This window comes from Furipterus horrens, unplaced genomic scaffold (assembly GCF_987537825.1).
Source record: "Furipterus horrens unplaced genomic scaffold, mFurHor1.1.pri manual_scaffold_5, whole genome shotgun sequence".
Lineage (NCBI taxonomy): Eukaryota > Metazoa > Chordata > Mammalia > Chiroptera > Furipteridae > Furipterus > Furipterus horrens.
Window position 1 is genome coordinate 156,531,510 of NW_028327175.1, and position 16,213 is coordinate 156,547,722.

Below are 16,213 nucleotides of genomic sequence, written 5' to 3' on the forward strand. Positions count from 1 at the left end.
AGATTATGATTCTGTGGCCTTTCCAATACACTTAGAATTTTATAATGTAATATTGCAGTTGTAGTCTGTGGCTTAGTAAAACCTCCAAAGTTATCTAAGGTATCTGCGTATATGTTTGTAGTAACAACAGTAGTAGTAGTAATTGTAGCAGTTGTATTAATAGAGTTTTTCTATTTGTGCCCAGAACAGGAAAAACAATGCCTCTTCCATGTAAGGAGTGAAATAGAAAATAAAACACCACCCAAGTTAGTAGAGTGGGCTGAAGAAGGATATGATCTGAAACTGAGTTTTGTAGGCTACTCCTTTTAATGCAACCCACCAAGTATTATAAAAATCAATTTCAGTTCACTGAGAAAGCTCAGAAGCAAATTTGTGAAAGATGCCACTTGTAAACCCCACATATAGTGTGAAACCAAGCAAACCTTCAGGGTGTCCTGACTATTCCCCCTCTTCTGTTTCAAACGATCATGCATGCTCCCTCCGCAAAGACAAAAATAATGATGAAAGGAGATGCAAAGAGAGAAGTTTTCAAGATAAAGAAGATCCTCCCACCTGCAAAAAAAAAAAAAGTCATTGGTCATGTGAAGCTAGCATTGTACAGCATAGAACACTGTTTAGAAGACGTAAATGGTAGCTCGGTAAATTTATTGACTTTGTTGTGATGGCGTTCTTATTTTTGTTAACATTTCCAATTTTTAAAGTATATTTTATTGATTATATTGTTATAGCAGTTCCAATTTTTCCCCTTTGCTCCTCTCCACCCAGTGCCCCCCTCCCCCAACAATCCACCCCCCCAAGTCCAAGTCCATGCCCATGGGTCATACATACAAGCTCTCCTGCCTCACCCTTTCATATATTCTTCTTCTTCTTTTTAAATTAATTAATTAACTAATTAATTAATTAAACAATAAAAAATAACAATCCCTCTCTCTCAGACTTAAGACCCTTTATAATCTTATAAAGGACAATGGGCGAAGGTCTCAAGCTCCTCTAGCTGCTTCAAGCTGGACATGGTCATCGTCCTATCTACCCTTGGGCCCAGAAATACCTAATAAGAGTGGGGGTGTGGAGGGGAGAGTGGCCTTCCCACATGGGGAAGGATCATGCAGACTCCAGGTTGGTTGGCTGTCTCTGGACAACGGCATGCTTGGTTTAACAGGCTGGCATCCTTGTTGTATTCTGGAAGCAACAGATTTGGCAACAGGGTTAAAGGACATCATTCAATCCATAACCACTAGATGACAAAAGACCGGTATTAATTTTTCAATGTCCCACATTACGGAAAAGAAGGGCTTCTTTAGAGGAAGGTGTGCCGGGTACATCTCACCTGTCCAAAACCCTTTTGCCCGTTATACTTAGTTTGGGCTGAGGAAAATATTTTAGGTTTCCCCCCTCTCAGGCCTCTGGGCTCTTTCTGTCCAAGTCTTTAGGACAGAAAAGAGAAACCAGTTTTAAAGTGAAGCCCACAGACCACCCCATTCTTCATCAACCCAGCCACTTAGTTCAGCCAAACCATTGAGTCTCAGGAGGCAGCAATGCAGACAGGATTAAGTGAGGCCTATACGTACAGACAGTCACTCAGGTAATGAGATCGTAGGCTTATGCCCTTTGAAAACAGAAAACACATGTTAATTTATGTAATATAACCCACATACAAGTCTCTAAATCTGTAGGACTGTCTTATTGGAAAGACATTCAGTTGCAAGGCATTTGACATTCTTCTTGCCTGTGAATTAAACATCTTTGATAATGCCACAGACATAGTTTAACTTTCAAATGAAAACAAAATTTAAATGAAAAGAAACTTTAAAGATGGTTAGCTGCACTACTTTATAGTCTACCACTGAGCATTGTGATTTTCCTTGAATCGCGATTTTTCTCCCTAAGATTACCCTCCTTGTCATTAAAGGGACTGCATTAAGTCCAGTTTTAATTTATCCTGTTCATTTGCATAAACACAAAAAGAGCAGCAAATGATCACTTACAATCTTTAGTTCTGCTTTGCTGGAATTTACGCAAGGAACATTTTGGGTGACCTTTAGTCTGCCCTTCAAGGCACAGAATCAGAACCACATACCTGGCATTCAGCCTTGCCTGTAAACACCTGTCTTTTCCAAGTCCTTCTGGTTTTCCATTGTGTCTTAAGGTCCCATCTAGCCATCTTTCAGGAAAACAACCTTCATTCCTTCCCTGGAAAGATTGCCATGGACTGCGCATCCACTCAAGGTACCAGGCCTTTTATCTCGTGGGCTTTTATTACCTTTGAAAGTCAATCCCAGTTCCTCAGGGCTTTTTGGTAACAACCAAAGCCCAAGCATGTCTCCTTTAGACATGACATTCCAGTCTAAAAAAACAAACAAACAAACAAACCTCTATTAACAACTGGTCTTATTAGTTTTATGCAAAGAAACATGTCATTAACTTACTTCTTTAGAATGCCAAATTCTGGAGAGATCAGATAGGAAGAAAAGTATATATTGTGAAGGAAAATCCTTGTCCTTCTAATATTCACTGAACTTGCATTTCTATTCTTTATATTTTCATTTTTCCCCCACTAAAATTTTTTGTTTGTTTGTTTATCCATTACAGTTGTCCCACTTTCCCCCCCTCTTGCTTCCCTGCACCCTGCCCCCCTTCTCCTACAGTCAGTCCCCACCCAGTTGTCCATGTCCATGGGTCATTTATACATGTTCTTTGACTAGACCCTTCCACTTCTTACCCTCTTCTCTCCCTCCCATCTCCCCCTTTGATACTGTTAGTTTATTCCTTGTTTACATACCTCTGGTTCAATTTTGCTCATTTGTTTGTGTTGTTCATTAGTTTCCTGTAATAGGTGATAGCATAAAGTATTTTTCTTTTGTTGCCTCACTTATTTCGCTAAGCATAATTCTCTTTAGTTCCAACCATGTTGTTGCAAATGGTAGAAGTTTTTTCTTTCTTTCAGTACATATTCATTGTCATTTCCCTCCTCTGTACTCGTGTTCCTCTCTGTCTGTCTCTGTTTCTTCATCTTCTTAAAGCAGACCCTTTAGCATCTCTTGCAATGCTGGTTTGGTGGAGATGTATTCTTTTAGCCTTCTTTTGTCTTGGAAACTCCTTATTTCACCTTCCATTTTGAATGAGAGCCTTGCTGGGTAGAGTATTCTTGGTTGTAGGCCTTTGTTCTTCATTGCTTGGAATATTTTTTGCCATTTCCTTCTGGCTTGTAGTGTTTCTGCTGAGAAATCTGATGATAGCCTTATTGGAGCTCCCTTGTATATTATTAGTTGTTTCTCTCTTGCTGCTTTTAGGATTCTCTCTTTGTCTTTGAATGTTGCCATTTTAATTATGATGTGTCTTGAAGTGGGCCTGTTGGGGTTCATTTTCATTGGGACCCTCTATGTTTTCTGGACTTGCGTGACTCTTTCTCTCCTCATATTAGGGAAGTTTTCTGTCATTAGTTTTTCAAACAGGTTTTCTATCCTTTGCTCTTCTTCTCCTTCTGGAATTCCTATGATACAGATATTATTACGTTTCATGTTATCCTGCAGCTGTCTTAGAACCTCTCAGTCTTGTTTAGTTTTTTTTTTTCGTTTTGTTGCATTGTCTGGGAGTTTTTGTCTAAGTTGTCCTCCAGCTCACTGATCCAATCTTCTGCTTCCTCTAGCCTGCTTTTAATTCCTTCTCCTGTGTTCTTCAATTCAGAGACCATATTCTTTATTTCCTCCTGGCTCTTATTGATAGCTTCCATGTCCTTTTTCATGCTGGTGTAATTCTCAGTAAGTTCCTTGTAGTTTTTCTGGAGTTCTTTGTAGTTTACGCTAAGCTCATTGAGCTTCTCCATAATCCATGTTTTGAATTCCATGTCTGATAGTTTGCTCCCCTCTATTTCATTTAGCACTCTTTCTGGGGATTCTACCTTTCCTTTTGATGGGGGATTGCTTCTCTGTCTCCCCATTTTTGTGACTCCTATTGTTTATTGCTGCTTCTTAGAATGATCTGCACTTCCTGGATCTGCCCCTGGTGGCGTCAGATCCTGTACCAGTCTGGGCCTAGGCAGACTGTTGGAGACTTCCAGGGATCTACTGCCTTTGTCTGGCTTCTTTAGTTGTTAATCTATTCAATCTGTGATTAGCTGTCAGGCTTAAGGACCGTGGGTGTGGCAGATTAATTCCTGTAGGCAGGGCTTTTGCTTCCCCTCAGGCTGATGCCACTGGGAGGGGAATGGTCTGCCTGCAGTGTGGGGATGAGTCAGCACTGGGACCCGGCCGGCCACTTCCCCAGCTCTCCCCTGAAAGCCACCACACCAAACTCTCTGCAAGTCCTAGTCCTGTCTGCCTTCCCTCTGCTTGAGCCCAGGGTAAGTGGGGGCAAAATATTTTCATATGTGGTCCGCCTAAGAGCTTTTTTTCTCCAGCTGTTTCTCTCCGGCTAGCAAGAAACCCTGTGGCTTTTCACTTTTCTCAGCTGAATACTATTTTACTTTCCATTCTGTTGCTGTAGGCTGGGGAGCCCAGCTGGGGGTTTAGACCCTGCCCTTCTCAGGGGGAACCCCCAGCTGCTGAGCTGTTTCTCAGTCCCTTCAGCTGCCACCCATGGGAGCCCAGCCAGCCCTTCCGCATCTCCGCACTCCCTACCAGTCACGTTGTGATGTAGCGGCCTTTTCTATCTCTCAGTGGTTATAAGACTTCTCTCCAGCTAGTGTTTGGTTGGGTATTCCAGATGATTTCTCCAAAATTAAGAAGTAAATCCAGACTAGTTCTGGGAGGAGGTTTAGTGTAGCTTCCACTTACTCCTCTGCCATTTTGTTTTTTCAACATTTTCAATTTTAATAGATGCAAAATATGTCATTTTCCATCCTAACCTGTTTAATACTGAATAGTCATCTTGCATGACTGAAACTTTATACCCTTTGAAGAACTCCCATTTTTCCCCAGCCTCTGATGATCACCATCATACACTCTGATTCTGTAAGTTTGTCTATTTTAAATACAGTAGTCCCTCTCTATATCACGGTTCACTTAGCGCGGCCTCATTGTATCGCGGGATTTTTGAAAATATTATATTTAATTATTTATTGCAGATTTTTCACTATGTCACAGGATTTTGCCATACTGTATACATATGTTGTTAAACTTATGTAGGTTTGAGAATGTAGAATATGTTTAAGAACATAACTAGTGTTTATAAAAGTGTGGAAAAGGTTAATAAGGGAGTGGTAAAGGTTACTAAGGGACTGGGAATGGTTTATAAGTGTGTGGGAATGGTTTATAAAGCCTTAAAATGTATATAAATACTAAAATAAATGTAAGGTTCTGACTTGCGGATTTTCATCTATTGCAGGGGGTCTAGAATATAATACCCATGATAAGTGAGGGAATACTGTGCCTCATATAAATGGAATCGTGACGTATTTGTCCTTCTGTAACTCATTCATTTTACTTAGTACAGTGTCCTCCAGGTTTGTTCATGTTACTGTATATAACAGAATTTCCTTTTTTTTTTTTTTTAAGGTAAAAAATACTCTGTCTATATACCATCTTATTCCATTGAACTGAATAGACACTTAGGTTGTTTTCATAGCTTGGTTATTGTACAGATGTCCCTTTGAGATCCTGATTTTAATGATTTTGCATATATACTCAGAAATGAGATTGCTAGATCATACAGTAGTTCTATTCTCAATTTTTTGAGGAACCTCCATGCTGTTTTCCATGATGGCTGCATCATTTTATAATCTCACCGACAATGTACAACAAGGGTCCAGTTTTTCCACTTCCTCGCCAACACATTTTTTTAAAAGTAATTAGCCATCCTAACAGGTGCGAGGTGTATACCATGCTGTTTTGATGTGCATTTCTCTAATATTTGTTACGTGGAGCATCTTTAATATACCTCTTGGTTATTTGCACGTCTCCTTTGGAGAAATGTCCATTCAAGTTCTGAGCCCATTTTAATATAAAAAAATTTAATACTTTTTTACTAATTTTATTGAATAAATTTGATGTATGACATTGTGTAAGTTGACAGTGGATAGCCTATTACTTTAATACATTTCTATATTATATAATATGATTGCTGATGTATAAATATCTATCACATTACATAATTATAGCACAATATTATTCTCTGTATTTCTTTTTTTTAAGTATATTTTATTGATTATGTTGTTACAGTAGTTCCAATTATTTTCCCCTTTGCTCCCCTCTGCCCAGTACCCTGCTTCCCTTCAGCAGTCCCACCCCACGTAGTTCATGTCCATGGGTTGTGCATATAAGTTCTTTGGCTTCACCTTTTCCGATATTATTTTTAACTTCCCCCTGTCTATTTTGTAGCAACAGATTATGCTTCTTAATCCCTGCACCATATCTCCATTTCTCCCCCTCCCCACTCCCAGCTGATAACCCTCCAAATGGTCTCCATACCTATCATTCTGTTCCTATCCTGGTTTACTTAGTTGGATTTTGTTTTTATTTTTTATATTCAGTTGTTAATAGTTGTGAGTTTGTTGTCATTTTAGTGTTCATAGTTTTGATCTTCTTTTTCTTAAGTAAGTCCCTTTTACATTTCATATAATAATGGCTTGGTGATGATAAATTCCTTTAGCTTTATCTTGTCTGGGAAGCACTTTATCTGCCCTTCCATTCCAAATGATAGCTTTGATGGATAGAGTAATCCTGATTTCAGGTTGCCTTTCATCACATTGAATACTGCTTCCCAGTCCCTTCCTGCCTGCAAAGTGTCCTCTGAGAAATCAGCTGATAGTCCTATAGGCACACCCCCCCGCCCCCCCCCCCCCCCCCCCCGTAGGCAACTCTTTGCTTCTCTCTTGCTGCCTCCAGGACTTTCTCTTTCTCTTTCACCTTTGGCATCTCAATCATGATGCATCCCGGTGTGGTCCCCTCTGGGTCCAGCTCGCCCGGGACCCCCCATGCTTCCCGGACCTGTATGTCCATGTCCTTCGCAAAATTTGGGAAGTTTTCCTCATTTTTCTCAGTTCTTGCTTCCTCATTCTGCACTGGTTGACTTTTTTTTTCTTCCTTGTGTTCCAAATCATTGATTTAACCCCGGTTTCCTTCCCTTCCTTCCCCACTTTCCTTGGTTTTGTGTGGATTTTCCTTCGTTTCACTTATCATAGCCTTCATTTCTTCTCTTATGCATTTGCCATACTCAAACATATCTGTCAAGCCTGTGAGCATCTTTATCATCAGTGTTTTGAATTCTGTGTCTGTTATGTTCTCTATCTCCTCATCTGTTAGGTTGGCTATCTCCTCATTGCTTAGTTCTCCCTCTGGAACCTTGATCCATTCCCCCTTTTGGGCCATACTTCTCTGTCTTTTCATTCTGATGGGCTCCTGTGTTTGTTTGCCTCCATGTCCCAGGTAGAGCTGTCACTCCTGTTACATTGTAAGGGGCAGAGCCTTAGGGGTTCATCAGTAATGGGTAACCTGATTCACCACATTGTGGCGCTGTATGTGAGGGAGGGGTTCGAGAAGGAACAATGCCGCCTTCCCAGCATTTGCCCCTTTTCCAGGCACCTCTCCCACTACTGCACCGGACTGGCACCCCTCTAGCTGCTGCCCTGGCCATCGTTCCCAGAGTGAGTGGGTCTGAGACATTCTAGGACCATGGGGGCCCTTTAAACAAGCATACTCTGCTGAGAGACTATCAGTTTTTTTCTCCATCCCAACCCCCTCTGGTCTGCACAGTCAGAAGCAATGAGGTTTGATTTTCCCCGGTGTTGGGACTGTGAGTTTCGAGGTCCAGTGAGGAGCTGGGAACACTCCCCAGGTGTCCTTCCTGACTTTTTAAATCATGTGACTGTGCTTTCTGCCAGCCTGCTGCTCCTGCCACTGCTGCTGCCACCATCACACCGTGTCCTCTCTGCCCCTCCTACCTGTCTGAGTATTTTTTCTTTATATCTTTGTTTGCTGGACTTCCGTGCAGTTTAATTTTCTGGAACTTCTGATTGTTTCTAGTTTTGAGGTAGTTGTATTCCTGCTTAGTTTTGGAGAGAGATGCAGCATGTCTGCCTACCTATTCTCTTTGTTTCTTATATGGTACATTAGGTCTCTGTGGCTTGTTTACTACTCATCACAAAGTTGTACTCTTAAATACCATCACTCTAATACCTCCCCAATCCTCTGATAGCCACTATTTTACTCTCTGTGTTTCATGGATTTAACATTTTAGATTCCACAGGTAAGTAACATTATATACTGTGTTCTCTATCTAACTTATCTCATTTAGCATACTGTGTTCAGAGGTCAATTTATGTTATCACAAAGATGTTATCTTTATTTCTCACGGCTAATATTTTATTGTGTGTATAAACCAGATCTTTTTTATCCATTCATCCATCGATGGTCATTTGGGTTGTTTCCATATCTTGGCTATTGTGAATAGGCTGCAATAAACATGGTAGTGCAAATATCTCATAGAAATCCTGCTTTTATTTACTTTGGGTATATACCCAGAAGTGAAATTACTGGATCATAGAGTAGATCTATTTTTAATCTTTGAGGTACCTCCAGATTATTTTCTATAGTGGTTGGACCAATTTATATTCCTGCCAACAAGGTAGAAGGATTTCCTTTTCAACACATCCTCAACAGCACCTACTGTTTCTTGTATTCTTTTTTATTTTTACTTAAATATATTTTTTTATTTTTTAAATTTAGTCTTTATTGTATTTTTTCTCAAATTGCTTTTTAAAAAAATTACTTTCTATTATTTTTCTATTACAGTTGTCCCATTTTTCCCCCTTTGCCCTCCCCTGCTCCACTCAACTCTCCCCTCTCCCACAGTCAATCCCGTTTTTTGTCCATGTCCATGGGTCATTCATATTAGTTTCTTGACTAGACCATTCTTCTTTCTTGATAGCCATTCTAATGTGTGTAAGGTGATATCTCATTATGGTTTTGATTTGCATTTCCCTGCTGATTAGTGATGTTGAGCATCTTTTAAAATATCTGTTCCTTATTTTCAAGTCCTCTTTGGAGTAATGTGTAGTTGTTCTGCCCATTTTTTAATTTGATCATTTGTGTTTTTTTGTTATTGAATTGAGTTCTTCATATTTTTTGCCTGTTTTTAATTGGGCATTTATTTATTTGCTATTGAGTTGTATGAACTTCTTATACATATTAGATATGAAACTTTTATCAGATATATGCCTTTCAAACATTTTCTCTAGTTCCATAGGTTGCCTTTTAATTTTTGTGTGTTTGTTTGTTTCATTTGCTGTGCAGTAGCTTTTAAGTTTGAAGTAGCACCGCTTGTCTATTTTGCTTTTGTTGCCAGTGCTTTAGGTGTCATAGTCAAGAATAATTTTCAATATCGATAACAAGAAGTTTTCCCCTATGTTTTCTTCTAGGAGTATTGTAGCTTAAGATATTGAGTTTAAGTCTTTAATCCATTTTGAGTTAATTTTTGTGTATGGTATACGATTTTTTTTTTTTTTTTTGCACTGAATGTCATTTTCCTCAACACAAATTGTTGAAAAGATTATTGTTTTCCCATTTTGTATTTTTGGAACTTCTGTTAAAGATCCATTGACAATATACACATGGGTTTATTTCTGGGTTTCCTATTCTGTCCCCTTGGTTTATGTCTGTTTTTGTGCCAGTGCCATACTGTTTTAATTACTATAGGCCCGTAATACACTTTGAAATCAGGAAGTGTGAAGCTTACATTTCATTTTTCTTTCTTAAGATTGATTTAGCTACCTATGGTTTCATAAGAATATTAGGATCATTCTTGCTATTTCTATAAAAATGCTAATGGGACTTGATGGAGATAGTATTAAATCTGTAGATTGCTTTTGTAGTATGGTTATTTAAACAATATTAAATATTCTGATTCATGAAGACGGGTTATCTTTCCAATTTTGTGTATCATTTTCAACTTCTTTTATCAATGTCTTATAGTTTACAGGGTGCAGACCTTTCATCACCTTGATTAAATTTATTTCTAACATTTTATTTTGATGCTATTTTGAATGGAATAGTTTTTATATTTCTTTTTTTGGATAGTAGTTGTGAGTGTATAGAAATCCAACTGATTTTCTAATGTTGATTATCTATCCTTTACTGAATTCTCTGATTAGATCTAATGGTATTGTGGTGTTTTTAGCATTTTCTACTTATGTAAGATCATGTCATCTGCAAAAAAATAAGTTTAATTTTTCCAAATTGGACATATTTATTTATTTGACTGATTGCTCAAGCTAATACTTTCAATACTATGTGGGAAAGAAGTGGGGGAAAGTAGACATCCCTGCCTTGTTTCTGATATTAAAGAAAAAGATTTCAGTGTTTCACAATTAAGTATAATATTAAACATGGGCTTCTTATAGATAGCCTTTATTATGTTAGGATACATTCTTTCTAAACATAGCATTTTGAAGGTTTCGGTGATAAAGATGTACTTAATTTTGTCAAATGCTTTGTCTGCATATATTGAGATGATCATGAGATTTTTATTTTTTATTCCGTTAATGTGATGTATTGCATTAATCTGTTTCTATATAGTGAACATCTTGTATCTGAGAGATAAATGTGACTTGATCATAATTGCCTTATTGATTTTATTTAATTTTCTGTATTCTCTTGTAACACACTGATCTTAAGATGATTATTGTGAATTCTTTGTCAGGCAATTCATAAATCTCCATTTTTTCCTGTCATTTACTGGAGGTTTATTTTGTTCCCTTTGTTGTCATATTTCTAAATGTTTTGTGTTCCTTGATGCTTTTTGTTGATACCTGTGCCCTGAAGAAACAGTCACCTCTCTGAGTCTTTATAGACTGAGTTCAAGAAGGAAAGACCTTTACCAATTAACCCTGGTGAGGTTCTGGTAGTTTCTTGAAACATTTTAATAGATGTGCATACTTCACTCCTCTCCTTTCCTCCTGGGAGAGAAGTCTTAAGGTTGTGTGCCTTTTCGCAATCTCAGACTTGTGTTGGCCACATAAATAGCCATTCCCTTTTCCTTAGGGCAGTGTCCTGAAAGGCAGGGACATTGGATACACACTAAACTTCTCTCCTTCATTCCTGATGGACAAATTTCAGGGTTGAGTGCATTCTCTGAATAACACAGAACCACACTGCTGTTGAGAGTCACTCTCCTCTTTTCCTTAGGACAATGCATTAAAATCCTGGGGTATAGGACTGAAGTTTTACTCTTCTCTCTCCTTCATGAAGGAGAGTTCTCAAGATTATTATAAACCTTCCCCCAGTTTTGCAGAACCAAGTTGGCTGCTGAAAACTGTCTGCTCCTTTGCTTTGTTCTTAGCTGTTTTGAGTGCTAGAGCTATTCAAGTTCTCTCAGCATTCTGTGTAAGATGAGACAGTGACAGGTCTTTATGATGGTTCTGTGAGATTGGATGCACACTTCAATCTCTCTTTCCCCCCAGGAGGAAATTTCAGACTGGGTTGATTTGTTTTGATGCTGAGCTATGCTGGCTAAAGGGTGGGGTTGACACAGGTAAAATGAGACTGTACTTAACAATTATAATGTGGCTATTCTCAGTTTTGTGCTGATCTGGGGTGCTGCAACTTTTTTATTGATTTTTAGAGAGATAGGAAGGGAAGAGAGAGAGAGAGAGAGAGAGAGAGAGAGAGAGAGAGAGAGAGAGAGAGAGACTGACCAATTTGTTGTTCCACTTATCTATGCATTTATTGGTTAATTCTTGTATGTGCCCTGACTGGAGAAAGAACCTGCAAACTTGACATATCAGGGTGATGCTCTAACCAACTGAGCTACCCAGTCAGGGCCAGGTACTGCAACAACAACTTTCTTCTTCTTCTTCTTCTTCTCTTTCTTCTCCTTCTTCTTCTTCTTCTTCTTCTTCTTCTTCTTCTTCTTCTTCTTCTTCTTCTTCTTCTTCTTCTTCTTCTTCCTCCTCCTTCTCCTTCTCCTCCTCCTCCTTCTCCTTCTCCTTCTTCTATTTTTTGTTCCATTACAGTTGTCCCAATTTTTCCCTGTTGCTCTCCCCCGCCCTGCCCACCCCCAACTCTTACAGTCAATCCCCAACCTGTTGTCTATGTCCATGGGCCATTTACATTAGTTCCTTGACTAGACCCTTCCCCTTCTTTTCCTCCTTATCCCCTTCTTAACTCAGTTCTGAAGTTTTCATTAATGTCGTTGGGTTCTTATAATGTTATTATATTAATCATTCTGTGAGGCCATGAAGAACTTATTATTCTGCAATCTTGCTGATGTTACTACCTCTAATATAACTCAATTTCTGTTCTTTCAGTCAGAATAGAATCAGGGAAATGTCTTTTTGTAATGAGAGGTATGTCATCAAAGGTAGTTTTAATAAATGTTCATTTTAATTTTCTTTGAATCTATAGATAGACTCTATTCTGGGCTTTTGATGAACCCTAATTAAAAGTCATCCTACTCATCATTAGGAGAACCACTATTTTTTACCCCAAAGCTCAGTTTTGAGGTAGAATAACATCTTTGGAATTGTAATCACCAGACATCTCTGGTGAGTGAAAAAGCTCACTCATTCCTTTGTTCCCTAAGCCATCTCAATTGCATGATTATGTATATATTTGTGAAGTGCGTTTATAGGTTTCTGATACTCCCTCTGAATGTACCAGAACTTCACACCTGGCAATTCATTGCTACCACACCCTCTATGTCTATATAGATTATTTCAAGTATCATAACAGGATAGTATAACTGTTTTTATAAAATGACAGTGGTTGTACACTTACAACAAAGGATGAACTTACATGCCTTTAAAAATACATAGGTAGAAATCTATGTATGATAAACATCAATATGGAAGAAAAACTCATGAAGTCATATAATTTTATATTTTCTTACATTTTTTTGGATTTTTAAGATGTACGAGTTTAATCAATGACTTTCTGTTTAAAATGACTCACAGCTTTGATAGACACTTTTATGGACCAAAGGGTCGCTGGAATACCTGAGATGCTTCAGGCTATCACATCACGGGGAAACTGAATGTAAGCTAAAAAATGGACTATGCTGGAACCTATAGACAAAATCAACCCTGCCTTTTTGCACCGAATTCAGCTAAATATATTATTGAACAGGTTACTCAATGATTCTATTTAAGTTTTTCTTTTCTTTTTTTAAAGAAGAGATGTCAAGGAAAAGCTATGTTTTTGGAAGTACAATCTACTTTTTGTTGTTAATTTGAATTTTTTATCACCAAATTTTATGACCTCAATTCCAATATAAAAATCCACTTTAAACAGATTTAGTACTTAGACAATTAAAGTTCAACTATAACTAGATTAAATAATTTATTTGGTTCAGGTCTTAAATATTTTAATTATTTAATATGTTTTTAAAAATTTGTGAAATAAAATGTCTTACAAGATACAAATTCAAGAATTCTTTGTCCAAATTGTGTGTAAAAGGCTGTATCTTCCACCCACTTAACTATGTATTTTCCCACCCCAAACCCACTCACTCCCCATCCCTGCTCCACATGCATTCCATTCTCCATTCTGTCAAGTTTGTGGATCAGACTCTCTTTTGAATTTATAATTATCAGGATTATATTTATCCCATAAAGAGCAGTTTGCTCTTAAATGCACTACAAAAAACTATGCATATTTATTTTTCTACAACGTAAGCATTCTAAGAAAGTCTTCAAAGCCTGTCTCTAATATATTTTTATATCCTAAGATGATACCTTTCTGGAAGTTTGTGGAAGTTAAATTGCACACTTATATTTAGGAATTAAAAAAAAAAAAAAAAAAACCTCAAAAGTTGAGCTGAGAGACCAGTGATGCCAATTCTCGTCCTGGCTGAGCTTCCTAATCTGCAACCTCTATGATTTAACACAGTTCTGTTAAAAACAGCTGAGCCATAATAGTGTTCTTGGCTTCTGTCATTATCTCATTTGCTGGTGCTGTGGTGCTTCCTGTGAAGTTGCTTTTTTCTCCTCCTCCCCACTGCTTAAAGTAGTCAAGGTGCTCATAATTGGTCAATATACTTGTGAGTCAGTTCACCACTTAATACAGGAGCCGTTGCCAGGAGTGAAAGTGCTAGTCTAGTCAGAAAGACAGACATATAAGCACATATTTTAAACCTATGAGAAGCAAGTTTGAGATGCTATGAGTCAGAAAAGGAGCGCTTTTGCTGGCTGTTTTTAGTCTTGGGGGTAACCAAGAGGGCCTTAATGTTCCCCTGAGTTTCACTAAACTTTAGACAGCTTTTTTTCTGACAGCTGTTTTTCTAAGCTGATTTATTTTTTCTTATGGCATTTACTTAATAAAAAATGCAATTATAAATCCTTTCTCTGTCTCTACAAGGTGTAAATATACTCACAGCCCTTTTAAAACCCATGTAAGTCTTTGTCAAGGACCTGGGAGCCATACTTTTGAAATACAGTCATCAAGGAAGATTGGACCCCTGTCTTGATTCTCTGTAAGGGAGTAGGAGCCGAACTTAGATCATCACCAATTAGCCCACACAGATGACCTAATCATATTAACCATCCCCCTCATATAACATGCTCCAGTATTTTCCCACTAGCTCACCCCAGCATTTAAAATCTCTCCTACTTTGTGTTTCAGAGGAGTTGAGTTTAATCTTTCTCTGTTATTGCAATAGTCTTGAATACACTCTCCCTTTCCTGTTTAACTTGTCCAGTACAATTTTTCTTTGGCAATTAGTAACTATTTAAAGCAAGATAAATAAGTACTATCATGGTTGTAAGGATTTAGCAATTTCTAGGGTCTGGTTCATGGCCTCCTGCTTTTCTGGGAAGAGCTAATGACTCTTAGAACCATTGTATCCTTCCCAGCAGCTATTCATAGTACAAAGAAAATCTCCAGTATGACAAGGAGAGAGCATGCTTCAGCACCCCCACCTGGATTTTCTTTTAATGTTCTCTGTAAACATGTATCCATTCCCTTTTACAATCTAATTGTAAAACTCTTTTATTAAGAGATTTGTTGGTCTCTTTGGCCTTTTTCCCTTCTGTAAATTCCTTCTGTATTATTTTTTAATTTTACAAATTCATTAAGAGATATTGTGTTTTATTATATAGGCTTTAGTTTTTAAAATGCATTTCTTCAGCCCCCCAAAGTACAATTCATAATGCATCGCTTTACCCTGTTTTTTTTTTTTTTTTTTTTTTTTTTTTTTTTTTAATACAGAATGTAGTGTGAACAATCCTAAGATTTGTTCATACTGGTATTTCCTGGTGGACAAAATGTAGGGCATGATTGTTATTGAAAGCAGTCTTAGACCATTACTCCTTAGGACTTAGATTCTCTCTGCCTTGGGGGAATCCCCATTTTGACTCCTTCTTTCAATACCACACCAGCCCTCAGAGAACATGTTCTCTTTCTCTTTTTTCTCAAATGGGCAAAAAACTAAAGACTCCTTATTTTTCCCTCACCAAATGAAAGACATTATATACTACATAAGTTCCATGAGAAACCATAAAAGAAGCTAATAATGACAAAAAGTTAAACAGGATAGTCATTTAGTTTTAACTTTTTATATTTGAATTTCATCAAGATTTATTATATAAAACATATAGAAATGGATGATTCTCATCAAAGTCTGGTAATTCTAGAGATCTTCCACCTTCTTTGTATCCCTTATGTCTCTTGATATAGCACTCAGAATCTTTCATTAAACTTTAGGCTTTTGAGAAACTCACATGGAGAACTATTGATCTAGAAGGTTGGAGTCACAGTGGTTATCAAACATCAGGGGGCATAAAATCATTGGGAATCTCTGGCAGAAAAGTTTTAAAGTTGGAACTGACTCGATGAAAACTAAAGTAAACAGCTGCAAAAAATCACTAATCAGTTAAATCAGACTCTTCAAATAGTGAGCAAGTTGATCTTCAATTCTGATTATTTCTCATTCTGAGTTTCGGAGATTTTACAGTACTATCTTTTCAACATCAGAAGAATTACTTTGGAAATATAATTAAGACTTCTAACAAAGAACAAACATCTTTCATTCTTTTTTTCTGCCTATGTTTCTGTGCTTTAAAAAAACGTTGTTGATAGTTGCCTTGCTGCCTGTTCCAGCAGGTCAAAAGTGTAAAAGTTTGTGATGTTTTCAGTGGAAGCTGTTGATTAGAGATAGCATATTATTTTCAGAAAACACATCTGTTAATGTCTCATTAAAACATTAACCAGCAAAAGAGTTGGTCTGAAAAGAAATCTAATAATTAGAGTTGTCACAGTTTTCCTCAAGGTATCCACTTTTTTTTTTT